Raw genomic sequence first — 21094 nt, 5'->3', positions numbered from 1 at the left:
AGTGTGAACAGCTGTGAGTGTGGGCATGGTGTAACACTTAGACAGAGAACAAGGAAGGGTGACGTAAGGTGACAAGGAAGGACAGGATGCAGCAAGGGCCCATAAGCCAATAATAGAGCTATAAAGAGCATTGTTTTTCTAGTTTCAACTTTGCTGGTATTTTTTGCCAATTTGTGGCTGATAAGTGTATAAAAATGCAAATACAGTGAAAGTCTAAAACCATAACCAAAGCTTTATGGCTTCAGAATGTCTTTTCCAACTGTGTGGAAGTTGAGTGACATATACAAGATTTGGGACTTGGCCAGTGTTCGAGTGGCTATGCTAATGGAGAGGTGTGATGCGTTCATTTGTGGGTCTATCACAATAGAGTAATGTGTGTGTGTGTGTGTGTGTGTGTGTGTGTAAGAATCTCCAAATGCAGGACTTGTTAAAAAGTAACATTTTTCTTTCATAAATTTGCCTTTTTCTTCCAATAACAGATAAGAACAAATGCATGGCTCTTTTCAAGAGCTAGTGAACCTAGAAATAAGGGATTGATAAGAAATATTAAATACTACAAACGACCCACACACATTTTTTAGTGGAAGGCAATTTGGAGTAGCTGTCCCCAGCTCTCATGCTCAGTACCACGAGGCTTTAATGAAAGGAACAAATGCAACAGCACTGAGGACAACTGTCACTTCTTTTTATCTGAGTCTTTTCAGAGACACATTACAGTTTAGGTTACACTGCCTAAGCCTTATGAGCATGTGTTTCCATGTTTGACTTGTGTATTACTCATTGCCATGGCTAACGTTGACTTTATAAAAAAATATCATGAATTATTTACTCCACCTATTGCAAGAAAGTTGTAAAGATTTTATCACATTATTCAGAATAGTCTAAAACGAGAAGCTTGAGAATCACATATGTCTGGAATAATCTACTTAGTATTTTCACACCATAGTTGAGGATGTTAACATAAACCATGGGTTATGAGGGTTTTCTACCTCCCCAACCATACCATTCTTCACTGCCCTCACTGCCCCTAGCTCTTCCTTTGAGTTTTCCTCTCCTTGATCTCTGCCTCAAATAGTTTCCCCAGGTGAACATGTTTCCTATATCTCTCTAGAGGTTGCTGAATGTGCTCTTCCCAGTGATGCTGAGCCTGGCCTCCTGTGTACACCACAGTCTGCGCTGTTCCTTCACTACATCTTCCACCTAGACCCTAAGTTCCCAGAGAACAAGAATTTCCCGTGTGTTTTCTCTCTGCCCTTCCCACAGTGCCTGGCTCACAGTGCTCAGTAAGTGTAACTGACAGTGTGGATGTGGACAGAATGCTGCAGGATCTGGAGAATGTCACTCACCTGAAAAAAAAACAGAAAGTGCAATCACAACTCCAGTGAGGACAATGATCACTGCACAGCAGCAGCAAAGCCTAGCAAGACACACGGGGGAGACGATTCCGACACATTTTTCTTGGAGCTTTTCACCTGAAAAATATTAATATAAAAATGCCAACTTGGAGAATTTCTTAAGAAAAAATAAAGCACAAACATCCACTTACAAACCTCTACAAGTATCTGAAAGAGTGCTGCAAACCCCTTTCAAGGAAGGCCCTGGTCCATAAAGGATGGCCATGGTAGAAAGAAGACTAGAGATGCTAGAAACAGAACTTCCCTGGGGTCCTCTGGTTACTGAACTGAGGGTGTATCATGAAATGGCAGGAACCTAAGGAGTGAGGATCACAGTGAAAAACAACAACAGTCAGCTGGATTTCTCTTCAGAAAGTGCTCTGGTTAGGAGTAATGAAAACATTAGGAAAACTCAGTGTAAATAGAACTATTAACACAGTAAGAAAAGAGGAAAATAGAAATATCAATACACAGCAAAATTATGCAAAAATAGAAATTAGAGCAACTTCCTCAACCCTATAAAAGTTATCAATTAAACACAAAACAATAAATCCAACTACACGCTGCTTCATTCCCAAGGGTGCAGTTATTAATGCTTTCCCAGCAATCAGGAGCAGGAGTAGGATGTCTGCTCTCTACTCCAGGATGACATCACAGGAGGTCCACCAAGGGTAAAGAAATAGGGTCACAAAGCTGGAAAATTCCCCAGGACTTAAAATGACTCTTCCACAGGACACAGGTTCAATTCCCAGCACTCACAAGGTAGCTTACAACTGTGCCAACTCCAGTTCCAGGGGACTCATCACCCTCTATAGGTACCAGGCACTCATGTTACAAACAAACGTGCAGGCAAAACAGCCATATTCATAAGATTCTTAAAGAAATAAAAGAAGGTTTACACTTCTTAAAAACAGATGAAGTGTTTCTCTTCACAGATGATGCAGTTCTATCTGCATAAAAAATATGACAAATGTATAAAAGACTACTGAATATAAAATATGAATTTACAAAGCTGCAAGATACAATGTAAATGCAAGATATATGGTAAAGTCAGTTGTATTTTCTTGTCAAATAGAAATTAAAGTCTAAGACAGCACCATTTACAGTAATGACAGAAACCATAAAATTATAAAGCTAAAAAAGGTTCATAATCAGCACAATAATTAACTACATTTAAAATTATGAAGAAATCAGGACAGGGCTAGGTTGTTGGGTCAGATATTAAGAGCACTTGTTGCTCTTGCAGAGGACCTGGGTTTGATTCTAGCACCCACATAGTAGCCTACAACCATCTATTATTCCAGTTTCTGGAATCTGACATCTTTCCTGACCGTGGTGTGCACTGGAATGCATGTGATGCACAGATATTTATGCTGGCAAAACACTCATATGCATGAAAATTTTAACATAAAAATGAAAAGAAATCAAGACAGATCTAAACACATAATTGTTCTGAGATATTTGCTCACACTCACACTCCAAGACTGCTAATAAAGTTTAACACCGAATCAGGGGCAGAGCTAGTGACTAGCTGACCAGAATTAGCTATAGAGGTTTTGGAGGACCCAGGATACAAATAGAGAGACAGAGGAAGTGGTAGGAAGGGGTTGAAAAAGGTTTGCAAGCCCTTTTGTATCTGGACAGGAGAGAGAGAGGTCACTGGACACTTATCTACTGCTTCTCTGATCAATCAGGTTTTTACCCCATTATCTGTCTCCCAAGTTTTATTCAATAACAGAACAATATAAGAAGTAAAGGTTCACATGCTAAAACGGAACACTCAATATTGCTCATGTGTAAACAACTCCTGAACATATTTATATATGCAACACAGTATCACTTCCTAGTGGAGGGGGAAGTGATTGCCTTCAGAAAAAAAAAACATAGCATCAAATTATTAAAAAATACTGAGAAGCGGCTGGAGAGATGGCTCAGAGGTTAAGAGCATTGCCTGCTCTTCCAAAGGTCCTGAGTTCAATTCCCAGCAACCATATGGTGGCTCACAACCATTTGTAATGGGATCTGGTGCCCTCTTCTGGCCTGCAGGCATACATGGAAGGAATGCTCTGAATACATAATAAATAAATATTTAAAAAAAATTCTAAGAAAACTAAAAAGAAACTAGAATATTCAAAAATGATTATGAAGAAGGGTCGAATTCAGAAAGATCACACTGCTTCATGTCATGATTTATGAGAACAGAAATAAAGACAGCCTGGTGCTAGTAAACAAGTAGACAGAACAATATAGCAGAAAACAAGACTCCAGAAATGATATCAGGCACTCATCGTCAACAGATATTTAACAGAGTTGTACAGTTTTTAGACAGAGAGAGTGTGGCACCGCTCCAGTATGTGCTACTGAAACAACCTGGTATCTGTCTGCTGAAAACAAGACTTAAGATGCACTGTAGACCTGAGCACGAAGCACAATATTGTAAAGTCATTGGATTCTTTAAAAAGTGTGGAGAATGTTTGTGAACTTGTCTTGGGCAAAAAAAAATCAGTAAATAACAGAAGGTTGATGAATTAGATGCTGATGTGAATCTAAAGTCTTTCTTTCAAGAAGACAGATCTATGCAGCCAGTATGAAGCTGTTTATCCAGAAAGTCTACAATATGGTGATGTGCCCCCATGCTACCCACATACCCCATGCTGGAAGGAAAGCCTGCATTTAAGATTTAAGAAAAAGAAATATTTATTTGCATATTTGTAGCAGCATTAAAGATCACTGTAAAAAAAAAATGGAACATTTACAATCATTCAATCATTCCCCAAGCTGATGACAAGGTAAACAAACCCTCTCAACACAAGAAACAAGTTGGACACAAGCCTGCACTTGCCTAGTTAATTTTTAACTGATTATATACAATTTATTTAATAAATTAATGTCATTCATAATATAGTGCCAGAGCATTTGAGTATGCCAGCAATGTTTGTCATGAGGCACCTGTGCTCTTGTTGCACTGATGGTGCCCCACAGCTGCTAGTGGTTCCTGGGATTAATGCCAGAGCAATGCTAATCTGTTCTCCTGCACACTCGGTGTACACAATTCCTGCATGGATCACCTTCCTACTCCCACCCCTCAAACATACACACATCAGTTTAAAAAAATAACACCTAAGAGATACCTATACACAATCACTGTACAGTAATGCTCGTTGTTAAATTAAGATGTAATGACCTGGTTAATTCAGTCTAAACCTTTTTAAGATGGAGAACAACATCAGCAGCAGGTGGTTATATGCATGAGCCAATATTAATGTAAAATAGAAAGTGGAGACATTTACTGATTAAAGTTCCACATAGACCAGCACAATGAGGGACTAGCAATTCATTTCCATGCTCACTTACAGGTCCACAACTAGTAAGTGGCCAGCTGACTGTACAACCTGTATTCTAGATGGACAAGTACAGTCAGTGGGAAGGGAATGCATGCACCTAGGAGAAGAGTGAGACTGGTCCTGCAGTCACAGCTTCCCTGTGTGATGCCACAGACACAGAGGAGATCTTCCTCAGCAACAGTATAGCATTGGAAAGACGTCTCTAGACTGACATGAACATTAGTGTTAAGTGCAGCTGAATTATGCTACAAAAACTATATTCCAGGACTTTAGAAGTATAAGATTATCAATACATATACTAAAATAACCTCAGCACAATTTTGGTATACCACACTAGCAAAAGGAAATTCCTCTAAAAAGTGAAGTTCTGGACTGTACATACACAGGGCTAACACGTTAGATAATACAGACTCTTATGCTCACATGACACACATCAAAGTCTCTCAATTATCAAATAACCTATTTCATATTACAGAAGCATATCTTTCTGTTAACACACAGATATATATTTACTGATGCAAATATTAACTAAGCCATAAAATTAAAATGTATCAGAGATAGATTTTTATGTACTCATACTTAGTCCTTTTATATCCTCCGGTTTAGCAAAGGCTATCACTAATCTCGCATGTGCGCCCCCTCAACTCCCCTATACAGGGGGAAGTGCAACCATTTCTCCATCCACTTCAAACTCCTCAGTTCCATCTGGTGAAAAAAAGTAAGCTGGTGGCTTCCATGGAGATTTTTTAAGACCGGGTGGATATTTTCCCGCAGTGCATCAAAAATCTCTCCCTAGGTCTCACAGTACACGTTCAGATATGTGCTGCCGCAGAGACCACCGATCAAGTCCCAAATCATTCTGGCAGGTGACATATTTAGTTCATTCATTTAAATGGGTTTCACACATAAACACACAAAGAGAATTTGAAATCACAACATCTCTAAAACAGGGATCAGAGTACCTTTTAGCAGGGATGTTGGCTGCCATCTCCATTTGTTTTTATTCACATCCTAAGTACCCAGTTACTGAAGACCATCTACAGTGCCAGAGGGGAGTCTTATGCCAGAACTGGTAGCAATATGCAACCCTCCAATGGAGAAAATTTTATTGCCTTAAAAGCTTCAGCTGAAGCAAAAGATCTGCTAGTCTGCCCCACGGCCATCTCTACCCACAAGTAAGACCTAGGAAAGTAACAGTACCTGAGGTTCAATGTCATCACATAAATGCACTCATGAACCACAACAGCGGCTCACTACTCAGTGTCATATCTTTCTACAGTCCTCCAATTAAGTTCACCAACACTGTCTCCTCCAATTGCATAGATATAGTCTTCACAGCAAACCAAGGGTGGCTTCGTGAGGAAGAGCACTGGTGTCTTTAGAAACCAGGCATTTTGTTGTGCATCAAAGCAGTAAAAGCAACACAGTTCTGAAGGCAGTCTGCAGTTTGCCTGTATTTCTGTGATTTGTTTTTGTGTTTTTCAGGGGTACCTGGCCCCCTGCTATGTGAATATCATTATCACAGGATACAATTGCCCCAACCTTAGGCAAATGAGCTGGCAGGCTGCATAACTTGTAAACCTTTTCTGCCGAGGGCTATAACAGACAGAAGAGTAAAGACTACAAGGGTTTTCTGATGATGCTTCAATGAAAATCATCATCTCCTCCTTAGTCATCCAAAGTCGGTTTGAAAAACTTGGCCATAGACTTATAAAGACCTCGAGCCACAGCAGGCTAATCGCCCTTAGAACCAAGCACTTTGTGTGACTTCTTTTTTTTATTTTCTCTGCTCCCCTTCCTTTAACCCTGCCCCAAGGTCCCTATGCTCTCAGTTTACTCAGGAGATCTTGTCTTTTTCTACATTCTACTTCCCATGTAGATTAGATCTATGTAAGTCTCTCTTAGTGTCCTCATTGTTGTCTAAGTTCTCGGGGATTGTGGTTTGTAGCCTGGCTTTCTTTGCTTTATGTTTAAAAACCACCTATGAGTGAGTACATGTAATAATTGTCTTTTTTTTTGTCTAGGTTACTTCACTCAAAATGTTTTCTAGTTCCATCCATTTTCCTGCAAACTTCACGCTGTTGTTATTTTTTTCTGCTGTGTAGTACTCCACTATGTAAATGTATCACATTTTCCTTATCCATTTTCAGTCGAGGGGCATTTAGGTTGTTTCCAGGTTTTGGCTATGACAAACAGTGTTGCTATGAACATAGTTGAGCATATGTTTTTGTGGCACAATTGAGCTTCTTTTGGATATATACCCAAAAGTGGTATTGCTGGGTCTTGAGTAAGCTTGTGTCCTAATTTTCTGAGTAATTGCCACACTGACATCCAAAGGGGTTGTACCAGCTTGCATTCCCACCAGCAATGCAGAAGTGTTCCCTTTTCCCCACAACCTCTCCAGCATAAATAGTCATCAGTGTTTTTGATCTTGGCCATTATGACAGGTGTAAGATGGAATCTCAGAGTTGTTTTGATTTGCATTTCTCTGATAACTAAGGATGTTGAACATTTCCTTAAGTGTCTTTCAGCCATTTTAGATTCCTCTATTGAGAGTTCTCTGTTTAAGTCTGTACTCCATTTTTTTATTGGATTATGTGATCTTTTGGTGTTCAATTTCTTCAATTCTTTGTATATTTTGGAGATCAAACCTGTCTGATGTGGGGTAAGTGAAAATCTTTTCCCATTCTGTAGGCTGTTGTTTTGTCTTGTTGACCATGTCCTCTGCTTTAGAGAAGCTTTTCAGTTTCAGGAGGTCCCATTTATTAATTGTTTTTCTGTCTGTGCTGCTGGGGTTATATTTAGGAAGTGGTTCACTGTACCAATGCGTTCAAGTGTACTTCCCATTTTCTCTTCTATAAGGTTCAGTGTGGCTGGCTCTATGTTGAGGTCTTTGATCCATTTGGACTCGAGTTTTATGCATGGTGATAGATATGGGTCTATTTTCATTGTTCTACATGTTGATATCCAGTTATGCCAGCACCACTTGTTAAATATGCTTTCTTTTTTCCATTTGATATTTTTTGCTTCTTTGTCAAAAATCATGTGTTAGAAGATGTGTGGATTGATATCTGGGTCTTTTATTCAGTTCCATTGGTCCTCCTGTCTGTTCCTATGCCAATACAGGCTGTTTTCAGTACTGTAGCTCTGTAGTAGAGTTTGAAGTCAGGGATTGTGATGCCTCCAGAAGTTCTTTTATTGTACAGGATTGTTTTGGCTATCCTAGGTTTTTTGCTTTTCCATATGAATTTAAGTACTGTTCTTTCGAGGTCTTTGAAGAATTTTTCTGGGACTTTGATGGGCGGTGCATTGAACTCTGTGTGACTTCTGAAAGTGCATCAATTCTGATTTGGCTAAAATGAAGACAAATACTGGGACCGGGAATCTGTGTCGTACTCCAGCCACAGCATCGCAGCTTCTCGAGCTGTGTCTTCCTTTTCTGCATTTAGATGGCCACTTCTGAGAATGTCCATCAGGAGGTCGTGGGGCAGTTGTCACAGCTGAGAATGTCCATCAGGAGGTCGTGGGGCAGTTGTCACTGCTGAGAATGTCCATCAGGAGGTCGTGGGGCAGTTGTCACTGCTGAGAATGTCCATCAGGAGGTCGTGGGGCAGTTGTCACTGCTGAGAATGTCCATCAGGAGGTCGTGGGGCAGTTGTCACTGCTGAGAATGTCCATCAGGAGGTCGTGGGGCAGCTGTATGAAGGCTTCTGGTGGACACAGCAGTGAACTTTGCTCCTTCGTTCTTTCAGCAGTCTGCTTTAGCTCTTCACATCCGAAGAGATCAGCAAAACTCATCAACTGAACACAGCTCTCTGCATTCATTTTTTAATTAAATATCCCCGACAATGCTATGATACATCTTCTATCTGTAGGAAGCAAGCTGTTTGCTGGAGTTGCTCAACAATGCTGTCATTTCTGCCAAGTTCCCCGTGTGCATTAGCTGCCACACCCACATTCCTCAGGCGGGCGTGCCTCTGCCTGCTGTCCCTTAGTCTACTTATGAACATGGCCCTGAAACAGAAGCCACGTGTCACAAGAACCATTTTATGACGAGGGAACTCAGTGCCCTCAACAATTAACACTATGTCACTAAACAACTGCTGTTGGTAAAACAGGTTCAACTGTTCCAACAAGGACGCAGCATACTTGGCATTGATCTGCCTTTCCTCTTGAATGGACATGACTGTGTTCCACTAATATCTCCCAGAACAGATTAGAAAAGTCCGTCATAATGGAAGGTCAAAGGAAAACTTCAGAAATAAAGGAGACGTCCATTTGCTGCTATGTGTAGCACTCAGCCAGAACTGACACAATCCTGGAGAGTCTTGTTAGAGGCTTACAGTCTTTGCTAGGTCATCCTGAGCTAGAATTTTCAGCAGAGTCTCTAGACACCTTGCTCAAATCTGCAACTGTGCAGCTCATGAATAAAAGGGAAAAATAGCTGAGGTGATTCCTAATATATTCATCATAATGAAACAATGAACGTGTTAATTTTAATGTGTCAATCAAAACACACATCCTACTCTGACCATGAGCTGTTCAGTCTTTCATCAGCAGGGGACCCCATTGACAGGAGAAAGAGCTTGCCAGGCCTTTGTTTTAAGCAGCCCTAGGCTTGGTCTCAGGTCTGGAAGGTGATGAAGAAGCTACCATCTTGGAAGTTCTCCATCTTTATTGCTTAGTCATGGGCTCTCCTACAGCCTTCATGGTATTTATCTGGCCCCTAATCCCTCAGAAGTACTTGGTTTAGCTGAGAAACAGTAGTATTGTTCATGAGCTTTTGGTATTAGTCAGAGGAGGTGTAAGCGTCAGAGAGGCTGCAGAGAGTTTGAGAGAGCTGGGTCCCCAACTTTCACCTAAGTCAGTTGCTTTATGGACATTTGCCCATTGCCATGAGAACTTGGCTACAGTTTTCAGCCCATAGAAAAGTCTGAAAAATGAAGGAAATCTTTACTTTTTTCATTTCTTCCAGCATAGTAGGTGCTTTGGCTACTTTGAGGAATAAGTGACTTGATGGTACCTGATGGCCTAACCACAACTCAAAGCAGGGAACAGCAAAGCAGATCTGCTGCTCTACCAGAAGGAGGGTGGGTTAATCAGTCTGTATGAGAATCGTGGGTAGGAGGTGTGCACTGGATGGCACAGGATAGAGCCGAGGGATTCAAGGGAGGCCTGGTTAGAAGGCTTTCCTCTTCAGTTTGTCTCCCACCTTCCAGAACAGTAGTTCCACCACATCAGGGGCCTGTCCACCTAGAGGAACTTAGCCTGATTTCCTGAGGCTGCCATTAGACCGTTGATTTAACAAAAATTGTGAACAAAATTTTTCAAGAAATTATTCTACAAAAATATTAAGGTAGGGATATAGCCATGTCTCAGCAATGAAGAGCATTTGCTACCCTTGTAGAGAGAAGACTCAGTTCATTTCCAGAACCCACACAGTGGCTCACAATTGTCTAAGTCCAGGTCCAGGGGATTCGACACCTTCTTCTGATATCTGTGGGTGGTAGGCATGCATGTGGTGCACAGACAAGCAGGCAAAACACACATACACGTAAAAAGGATTTCAAAAGTTTTAAGTTAAAGGGAAAGAGATTTAAAGAATGAAATGGAAACCTTCCAAAATGAGAGGACAGTTTTAAAACAGCAATCTCCAATGTCCTTTTCCCATCGTTTACCATAACCTGAAACTGTAGATGGATTTAGAGGTGGGATCAGTCTCCCATCCCCTACCTAATGAAAATCCTGGGATGCAGCACTAGGTAAAGTAGAACAGAGATTGTTCCCTGGTGCCACAGAATCCTTTAAGACCTGAAGGAGTACACCTGTGTCCTAAGGAAAGGGGAGAATTTCTGACAGCCTGCAGGTTAGGGATGAGAAAGCACACTCAGGCTGGCGGGGGGGGGGGGGGGGGGGGGGGGGGGGGGGGGGGGGGGGGGATCCACTGTGGGAGCCCAGAAAAGAAGGTAGGGGGGAGGTGTGAGCAGAGGCACTTTAGGGGCACTGGATGGCAGCGATATGCCTGAGCATGCCCAGGTTCCTCCAACCAGTCCAGTAGGAATCCAGACACCTACTTTGCTATACAAATTCAGAAGGGCTGTTCAGCAAAGCCCCCCCCCCCACGCTGGGGGGTGGGAAACTGACAAGTGTCTCCAGAATGACTGCTTCTGCAGTGCTTCCTCCTGCTTCCTGTGGCCGTGTTCCGTGTATCTGGCCTTGGTGGCATTAAATTCCACTCCTCACTGATGAGTCTACTTGATGATCTTTATGAGATCACTGATGATTTGATTTTATGAACGCTATGATGATTACTTAGATCAATGATTTAATTGGACCTTCTCCATTAGGACAATAAAGATGGCTAGGGAAATGGTTTCGGTTATTTGGCCAAGTGTTCCAATAAGTGATACAAAAAAATCAAAAAGAGACTAAAAGTCACCTTCCCCTTTGTTAGAGGTGAGATTTGCCAAGGATGGAAACTAAGAAGGAAGTTTAATGCACTATTGACCCATGAATTCTGCCTCTGGAAAAACAGGCAGATTATCAAGAAAATTTTGTTCCTGCACCCAAGGTAGGCCAGAGTTCCTTGGTCATGTAGCTTATAGAATTAATCACAGGCCCCAGTATCCACCTTGAAGAAACAAACTTGTGAAAAGAAATTAAATGACGCTAATGTGTGTACGGGAAATCTGATGGTTAGCTAAGCACGTCTTTAAAGTGTCTCTAGAGTCTTGTTGTGCACTGTGTGGAGGCAGGAATGGACTGAAGTGTCCATGGTCCACAATCTCAGGGACACACTGTTCTGCCCACGAAGCCCACTGCCACCTTAACCAGGCCTGCCACCCATCCACAAGCCATTCTGCCCAGAACAAGTCTGTCTCAGGTAAGTCTTTCCTGGAAGGAGCCCCAGCCCAGTGCAGGCCCTGTGTCTGAGGCTCCTGCCCAGAGTGCCTGCACATAGCCCAGAGGATCTTACCTCCTACCAAATGCTGCTCTTCTTCGTCCCCGCTGATGGTCGCGGGCAGGTTCTCACCTATCTCCTCCTGTAGCTCTTCGTCGTCCCCATTGATGGACGCGGGCAGGTTCTCACCTATCACCTCTTGCAGCTCGTCGTCGTTGCTGTTGGACAGGCCACGGGAGCCCTCAGACATGAAGGCCGCAGTGCCTGGCTCCCCACTCCGTCAGTCACGGGGCTCTGGGGATCAACTCGCGCACGTCTCTGGCACCACCTCTGACCTGTTGTATCCTTGGGAGCAAAGGCGGTCCCGGGGCGGGGATTCGCTGCAGCGGACCAACCCTAGAGCATTTGTCATTCTCCTCCACAACCCTGACTCCAGCTTCCCGTCAGGCCACGCCCCTCGGACACAACCTCAACCTGAACCCTAAGCAAGGATCAAAATTTCTCTACCCCCAACAACCAGCAGGCAAGCAATATGCAAATAGCTCCCAGGGAGCGGTTGTGTAAGTGAATTCCAGGGGCTGAGGTGTAGCTTCCACCAGAATAACCACCTTGACTGTTAAGTGAGATTTTTGTCAGGAGCCTTGGGATCATTTCAAGCGCCCTGTCATTTGTCATCCTCGCAGTTCAGCTTTCTTGGCCTAAGAAGATTGCTTTTTAGTAAAATGGGAAGGGAAAAAATGTAAATATATAAACCTAAATAAGAGTTCATGCAGACAAGTTCCTCAGCTGAACACCTCAGTGCAGGCCCTGCCGAGCTCTCCAGAAGGAAGTCCCCTGAGCACACCTGGGCCATAGATCTTGTAGAACACTCAGGAAGAGTGGCATGTGGGCCAGCCCCTGCACGACTAAGGTGATTTCAACAAACAAAACCGGATGACAATATTCCAGTGCCAACAAAGTTGTAGGGTCTGACTGTAGAATTTGTTTCAGGCATTATGATTGGCACGTTTACTACAGGTGATAACTTTCTCTCTCTCCCTCTCATCCCCTCTTCCTCTCTCTCCCTCTCTTCCTTTCCTCCTCTCTCCCTCTCTCTCCCTCTTTTCCTCTCCTCCTCTCTTCCTCTCCCTTTCTTTCTATTTTGTTTTGTTTTCCAGACAGAGTTTCTCTGTTTAACAGCCCTGGCTGTCCCTGGACACACTCCATAGATGAGGCTGGTCTCGAATTCACAGAAGTCCACCTACCTCTGCCCCCCAATTACTGAAATTAAAGGATTGCACTACCATCTCTTGGCCTAAATTTTTTTTTATAATCTTTTAATCTTTTCTTACTAGTGTTATGCCCAAATATGCAAAGTTTCCCAAAAGCCAAAATGAAGACCAAGTTCCTCATGTAAAAGCAAAGAGCCTTTATTTTTTGCCAGTTGGAAATTTGCTTTCACCACATGTCTAACATATGGGAATAAGCAGAGAGCCCCGAGCTCAGAGTTTGGTTTTTGTAGTAGTAAGGGTGGGGGAGAGGGGTTTCTGAGGTTCAGGACCCCTGATTGGCTGACACTTGTCGAGGGGAGTTCTGGTGAGTGTAGGTGATCGTATCTATAGTGGTTGGAATATAGGCATTTCCTTTGGATGGTCTGTTTTTGGACTGTGCTCTGGTAATCTCAGTTTATGGTTCTTCCTGCAGCCAGGTATTGCTTCAGTGTAAACTACTGAGACTCAGGCCTCTATTAAATTTACCAGTGGCTGAGTCTTATTCTGGCAGGTGATAATGGTTGGAAGTTAAGAACTTCCTTTGGGTGATCTGTTCATATTTAGCTTATCATGGCTGGCTCCTACAACTCAAAGGAGAAAAGTGAAAGTAGCGTAAGGAGGAAGTGGAGAGGATTAGAATTCTCAAGGTTTGTTCCAATAGAAAGATCAGCAAACCAAAAATAATTTTGGGGCTGTGTGAACCACGGACAGACTTTACATCTTTCTTCCATTACCTTGAAATGAAATAGAGTTAATTCAGGGCTGCCTCCTCTCTTTTTCCCCTTCCCCAAGAAAGGGATCTAACAATCTCTTGGTAAAATTTTAGGATGCTAGCTCTATATTATCTTCAGATGTCATCACTGTATATTATTCATGTGTTCTTCTTTTTTTTTATTTAAATCACTGCTTGGCCAATCACTTAAGCATATTGCTTGCTAGCTCTTTTATCTTTGGTTAACCCATTTCTCTTATTTTATATTTTACCACAAGGCTTGTGGTCTACCAGCAAAGTTCTAGCTGGCAGCTGGCGTCTTTCCCCTCTGGTGGCTACACGGCTTCTCCCTGACTCTGCCTACTCTCTCCCTATATATCTCTTCCAGCCTGGCTAAATTCTGTTAAGTCATTGGCCGAAAGCAGCTTCTTTATTAACCAATAAAGGCAACACATATACAGAAGGACTTCCCGCACCATATAGGTTGCCTTGGTCAGGGTTTTTGTCAAGGCAATGCCAGTAGAAAAATAACTAAGACAATTTCTATTGTGATAAAGCACCATGACCAACAGCAACTTGAGGAGGAGAGGGTTTCTTTAAGTTGATATTTCCACATCGCAGTTCATCGTGGAAGGAAGTCAGGCAGGAACTCCAAGTAGGAACCTGGAAGCAGGAACTGGGACAGAAGCCGTGGAGTAGCACTGCTTCTTGGCTTGCTCCTCATGTCCTGTTCATTCTGCTTTTTTGTACAATCCAGGGCCACCATTCCAGGGGTGGCCCTGCCCAGAGTGGGTGGGACTCTTCTCATCAATCATTAAGAAAATGCTCAATAGACCTGCCTATAGGCCATTCTTACAGAGGCATTTTCTTGATTGAGAGTCCCTCTTCACAAATGAGTCTAGTTTGTATCTCGTTGTCATAACTAACCAGGACAGAATATCCACACTTACCTGCCTACACAGGTGTGCCCAGCTGTCTACTTTGTAATTCTTGCCTGGCTTAAGATATATGATGTCATGAAGGCCTGGGACCAAAGTGTTTTCCAGAAAGGAAATGACACTGACAATGAAAAGTAGAGCCCTGTAGGGAAGTAGTCTCTTTCCACAACTTACGGGCCTGAGCCAACACGAGGAATAAAGCCAGTATGGACAGAGGCACAGGGCACCCTCACCCTAACCCAAGAGAATTCAACCATGGGGAAACACATCAGGATCCTGGTTCCATTTTAACCCCTACACCGAGAAACATCATCTATAGGATGAAGGGACAGTGAGTTCCTTAAACTGTGTCTCTTCGTTAGACTATATTTAGAACTTAACTTTATTGGACAGAATGCAAGCCAAATGAACCTTGTGTTCGGTAGTCTCTGTGTTAAGAAGCACAGAGGGCGAATGAGAAAAATCAGAGACAGGCTGTGGGGATGCAGAAGTTAGCGTCTCAATGACAGTCTCAGTGGGAACTTCTCCCAGGTTCTGGATTGGGGTCTCAGGCGAAGAGACTATCCTAGGAATCTGCAGGCCTGGGCCAGACTCTCTTTGTTCTCTAGAAGCGTTTGAGCCCCACTAGGATATTAATCAACTCCATTCAGCCCAGATGTATCTGCAGGGAAGAGACTTAGTGGCCGGCTCAGCATCCAGGCTGCATTTTGACAACAGCAAATGAAACCCTAACTTTCTAGGTCCTGTGTGTCCTGAATGGGACTGTGGCAGTGAAGGGATGGCTTGGTGGTGGCTTTTCAGTCTGTCTCTTCAGTCACGGGCTGTTTCCTGGGGCCAGGTAAGGCCAGGTGGGCAATCAGAGCAGTGATTTCTCAATGTGGAACTTGAACCATGCTTCTAGTCTTCGGCTATAGTGACTTTACTGAAGGCTGATGCCCATGCAGACAGTACAGAAAGGCTGGGTGATCAGAAAGACACGGCAATGTCTTCAGCTACACGCTTCCATGTCCGCCAGTGACAGACACGCGAGGAAGGGGACTTCACAGAACACAGGAGGACAAAGTCCATCGGATTTCAAATTTTCTCCAGTCTTGAGACCTTTTTCTTCCTCCTCCTCCTCCTCCTCCTCCTCCTCCTCCTCCTTCTTCTTCTTCTTTTATTTATTTATTTATTTATTTATTTATTTTTTAGAGAGAGAGAGTTTCTCTGTGCAGTCCTGGCTATCCTGGAACTGACTTTGTAGACCAACCTGGCTGCAAACTCAGAGATCCGCCCACTTCTGCTTCCCAAGTGTTGGGACTAAAGGTGTGTGCTGCCACTACAAAGTTGGTATTAATTTTCATGTTTTTTTGTTTGTTTGTTTCATTGCGAAAAGAAGAAAAAAACATAAACAAAAAACAAGTTTCCACCTCCTCCCAGCCTCCCATTTCCCTTCCCCTCCTCCCACCCTTCTCCCCCTCCTCCCACCCTTCTCCCCCTCCTCCCACCCTTCTCCCCCTCCCCCCACTCCTCTCCCTCTCCCTCTCCAGTCCACAGAGCAGTCCGGGTTCCCTGCCCTGTGTTAAGTCCTAGGTCCTCCCCCCTCCGTCCATATCTAGGAAGGTGAACATCCAAACTGGCTAGGCTCCCACAAAGCCAGCACATTAAGTAGGATCAAAACCCCCTGCCATTGTCCTTGGTGTCTCATCAGCCCTCATTGTTTGCCATGTTCAGAGAGTCCGGTTTTATCCCATGCTTTTTCGGTCACAGTCCAGCTGGCCTTGGTGAGCTCGCAGTAGATCAGCTCCACTGTCTCAGTGGGTGGATGCACGCCTCGTGGTCCCGACTTCTTTGCTCATGTTCTCCCTCCTTCTGCTCCTCCTTGGGACCTTGGGAGCTCAGTCCAGTGCTCCTGTGTGGGTCTCTGTCTCTATCTCTATCCATCACCAGATGAAGATTCTATGATGATATGCAAGATATTCGTCAGTATTGCTCTAGAATAGGGTCATTTCAGGTTCCCAATCCTCAGCTGCCCAAGGAACTAACTGGGAACCTCATCTTGGGCACTTGGGATCCCCTCTAGGGTCAAGTCTCTTGCCCACCCTAAAGTGGCTCCCTTAACTAAGAATTGTGGTTCCATGCTCCCCTATCCACCTTTCCTTTATCCCAATTCTCCTGTTTCCCCAGGTCCCCCCTCCTTCCCTTCTACCTTTTCTCTCCCCATCTCCCCTTACCCCCATCCCACCCCACCCCCAAGATCCCATTTTCTCCCCGGCAATTTGGTCTACTTCCCTTAGCCAAGAGGATAACTATATGTTTTTCCTTGGATTCACCTTCTTACTTAGCTTCTTTAGGTTCACCTATTGTAGACTCTGTGGTCCTTATTTATGGCTAGAAACCAATTATGAGTGAGTACATCCCATATTCATCTTTTTGGGTCTGGGACACCTCACTCAGGATAGTGTTTTCTATTTCCATCCATTTGCATGCAAAATTCGAGAAGTCATTGTTTTTTACCGCAGCGTAGTACTCTAGCGTGTATATATTCCATACTTTCTTCATCCATTCTTCCATTGAAGGGCATCTAGGTTGTTTCCAGGTTCTGGCTATTACAAATAATACTGCTATGAACATAGTTGAACAAATGCTTTTGTCATATGATAGAGCATCTCTTGGGTATATTCCCAAGAGTGGTATTGCTGGGTCCAGGGGTAAGTTGATCCCGAATTTCCTGAGAAACCGAAACACTGACTTCCACAGTGGTTGCACAAGATTGCATTCCCACCAGCAATGGATGAGGGTACCCCTTCCTCCACAGCCTCTCCAGCAAAGGTTATCCTTGGTGTTTTTGACTTTAGCCATTCTCACAGGTGTAAGATGATATCTCAAAGTTGTTTTGATTTGCATTTCCCTGATTGCTAAGGAAGTTGAGCATGACCTTAAGTGTCTTTTGGCCATTTGAACTTCTTCTGTTGAAAATTCTCTGTTCAGATCAGTGCCCCATTTTTTAATTGGGTTAATTAGCATTTTAAAGTCTAGTTTCTTGAGTTCTCTATATATTTTGGAGATCAGACCTTTGTCTGTTGAGGGGTTGGTGAAGATCTTATCCCAGTCAGTAGGTTGCCTTTGTGTCTTAGTGACAGTGTCCTTTGCTTTGCAGAAGCTTCTCAGTTTTAGTAGGTCCCATTTATTCAATATTGCTCTTAATGTCTGTGCTTCTGGGGTTATACATAGGAAGCGATCTCCTGTGCCCATCTGTTGTAGGGTATTTCCCACTTTCTCTTCTATCCTTTTCAGTGTGTTCGGGCTGATATTGAGGTCTTTAATCCATTTGGACTTGAGTTTTGTGCACGGTGAAAGATGTGGGTCTATTTTCATTCTTCTACAGGTTGACATCCAGTTGTGCCAGCACCATTTGTTGAAGATGCTTTCTTTCTTCCATTGTATACTTTTAGCTCCTTTTAGCTCTGTATCAACCTCAGATCCTCACCAGCAGGAGCTGTATTTGCTTATTTATCTTTTACAATCTGACTTGTATGCAATGAAATCTCAATGTGGTTTTTATTTGGATCACCCTGATAACTAAGGATATTGACCATTTCTTAATGTGTTTCTCAGCCATTTGTGTTCATCTTTTGAAAAATCTCTGGTGAGATATATACAACACTTTTTTAAGTTGGGTAATTGTTTATTTGATGTCCTGTTTTTTAATCCAACGCATATTTTAAATATTGGCAATTTATCAGATGTGCGCGGTTGGCAAAACATTTCCATAAACAGGCTGTTCGGGACTCTGGTACAGCAATAAGTCTTCCTCAGGATGAGGTATTGAGCTCCCCCCAAAAAACCCTCAGCTATTGGGGTCACAGATCCCATGTAGCCACTTAGCAGAAACAGGTAGCCAGAAGCAAACTACAAAAATCAAAAGCCAAGATAGTACATTAGAGACTTTCCCAGAACTATGGACTTTGTTGCATTGTATGCTCTCATTTTGGCAGGAATCGCTGGTTACATGTTGGGTTCCCAGACCTGAATGGTACTTCCATCATGGTGTCAGTTGAGCTAAGCTTTGGTGGCCTGCTACATTCTAGGAACCATACACATTCCTCAAAGATCCTGTGGAACTTTGGGCATTCGTCAAATTATGGATTCTCCTGTGTACAGAGGAGTTTTTTTTGGTCTCCTTAGAGCCATGTTTCAACAGAATTTATTCTGTTTTCCATAGTGGAGTAGACAGTTGAGCAAGCAAGATCCTGTAGTGAGAACTGGGAGCCACCAACCAGTTTTCAAATCATGATACCGATAGTTTTTATTAATTATAAATATTTAGCATAACTTAGGCTTGTTTCTGGCTAGCTCTATTAACTTAGATTCAACCTGTTTCTCTTTATGTACCTTTTGCCTTGGGGATTTTAAACCTTTTCTATTGTTACACCTATCTTTCACTGCTTCTGTATCTGTCTGGATAGAGGCTGGTTGGCTTCTTGCCCTGGGGTTGTCTCTCCTTCTCTCATCTTATTCTTCCTCTCATTCTTCCTTCTTCTCAGCCTAGATTTCTCCTCCTTTTTGTTCTCTCTGTCTGCCAGCGCTGCCTGTTCTTTCTCTGCCTAGCTCTTTCTCAGAACAATCAGGTGCCATAGGCAGGCAATGTGAAACAAATGAACCACATCTTTCCATTAGTAAACAAATGCAGCATAAACAAAAATTTCTCACCTTTACACAGCTAAAGTAATGTTCTGCAGCATAAACAAATGTAATACATCTTTGCCTAGCTAAAATAATATTCTACGAAGCCCAGCAGCCAAAGAGTTACTGCTGTAGCTAAGGGACTCCAGCCAGAGCTCCCTGGATCCATTGACCATGGGAAGGCACCTGCAGGGCTTCCTCTCCAGACTCTTCACAAGAGCTGCCCACTCATGCTCCAGAGGACTCCAGAAAGGAACCCATATGTCCACTTTGATGCTATGAAACACTCAGGTTGTGCTGTTAACAGAGGGAGACACGTTTCTTGTGAAGACTATGATGGAAACGTCAGCGAAGGGTTCAACGCTTCAGCGTCTAAGATGATTTTGTTTCAGAATATTATCCGAAGTCAGGCTCACATGAGCTGAGTCGTCACCCACAAGCTCATTCATGTGTTCAATCATTGTCTGGCTCATGTCCGATGGTTTACCAATATCAGACATTTGGCATGCTCCGAGAGATCATGAACTTTAACTGTGAGGTCCAACTCTCTGACTCCTTGTTCAGAAGAAATTGTTTATGTCCATGAGGCTACAGATTCAAGCCACAAGCCTCAGGGGAGACTGTTCACTTGTAAATGAAAGCTTCATGTTGATTTTGGATTAAAACAACAATACAAGCATTGAAGAAGGAAAAAAAAAACGAAAATGGATCACAGGGAGAATGAGCTGTGGGAAACACCATGAGCAGCAGAAGGCAGAAGTGCACCACGGAGGAGCTTCAGTTGAACTCTACAAGGTCATTTTTGCAATGCTCTACATGTGCAGCTCAGATTTTATTTAAATATTTGTTTGAATCAAATTGGGCATGCGTGGTGCAAACAGATTAGAAACCAAATGCAGGTCTAGTGTACTCTCTAGCGACTGCATTTCCCTCAATGATATATTTCTCTTGCTTAAGCTCCTTGACTTAGAAAGTCTTTCAGCTCCTTTTTGGGATACAGCAGTCTGTGTTTCTGATTTGTGCTTAAATCCCAGCATTTTGTCTCAGATCTTGGGCTCTATGCCAGAGGAAGGATATGTGTGGGGATTTATTAGGGTAAGGAAGCAAAAGTCACAATCAGGTTGGGACTTGGCTCTTGACTCACATAAGTAATAAAAGGTGACAGTTCTGTCTCCAGGTGCAAAGCCATACAGAGAGTGTCTGAAAGTAGTGAGAGTCAGGATGACTTAACATTTCCCCAAGAGCCAGATGCTGCTTTCATGGACAGAGAAGCATTCATGTTGAATTTCTTAGTGCCACCCTTGGCATTTTAGAGGTACCTGAAAGCCTGGGATCAATGAGGATGGATTCCTAGAAGTGCATTTGTGGGTGTTTTGGTCTTTGTGCAAGCAGCACAGAGTGCATTCACACAGCTTCCCCAGCACAGCCTTTGTCACACCTATGGCTGTGGCTCCTAAGCTACAAACCTGTACAGCACAGTCCATGCTTAATTCTGTACTCCTTTGGAACACACGGGTGTTTGTATATCAAAGCATTTCTAAATACAGAAAAGCTGTACCAAAAAAATAATAAAATAATATTAATAATCCACAACAGTTTTCTTTCTAGGACTATGAAGGGACTAGTGTGCTCCCAGGAGGATTCTGTTTCACAGTGCCTTTAAGCAAGATGTTATTTGCCTGGCTTTGGGGATCTTGGGGCTGAGGGATGGAGTTAGGCAGGCAGGGTAATGGATAGATCATGGCCCTTTTTCTTCACCACTGGACCCACAGTCCCAGGGGAGTCACTGCTCTTCATGACAAAGCAAATCATCCCCCAATAGCATCTAGGTGCAATATTTTAGAGAAATCTATTGGGACAGTGGGTGGTTGGGTCTCAGTGGGTAGACTG

The 21094-nt window shown here is 43.1% G+C and overlaps 1 pseudogene; it reads right to left on the bottom strand.

The window, feature by feature from the left end:
• Positions 1 to 5387: 5387 nt before the first annotated feature.
• LOC121436360 lies at positions 5388 to 8922 on the bottom strand (annotated as a pseudogene).
• Positions 8923 to 21094: the final 12172 nt, after the last annotated feature.

This window comes from Microtus oregoni, unplaced genomic scaffold, assembly GCF_018167655.1.
Source record: "Microtus oregoni isolate MIOR12 unplaced genomic scaffold, Mior012 000002F_ref0000024, whole genome shotgun sequence".
NCBI classification, from domain to species: Eukaryota; Metazoa; Chordata; class Mammalia; order Rodentia; family Cricetidae; genus Microtus; species Microtus oregoni.
This window is presented reverse-complemented; position numbering and strand designations above follow the sequence as displayed.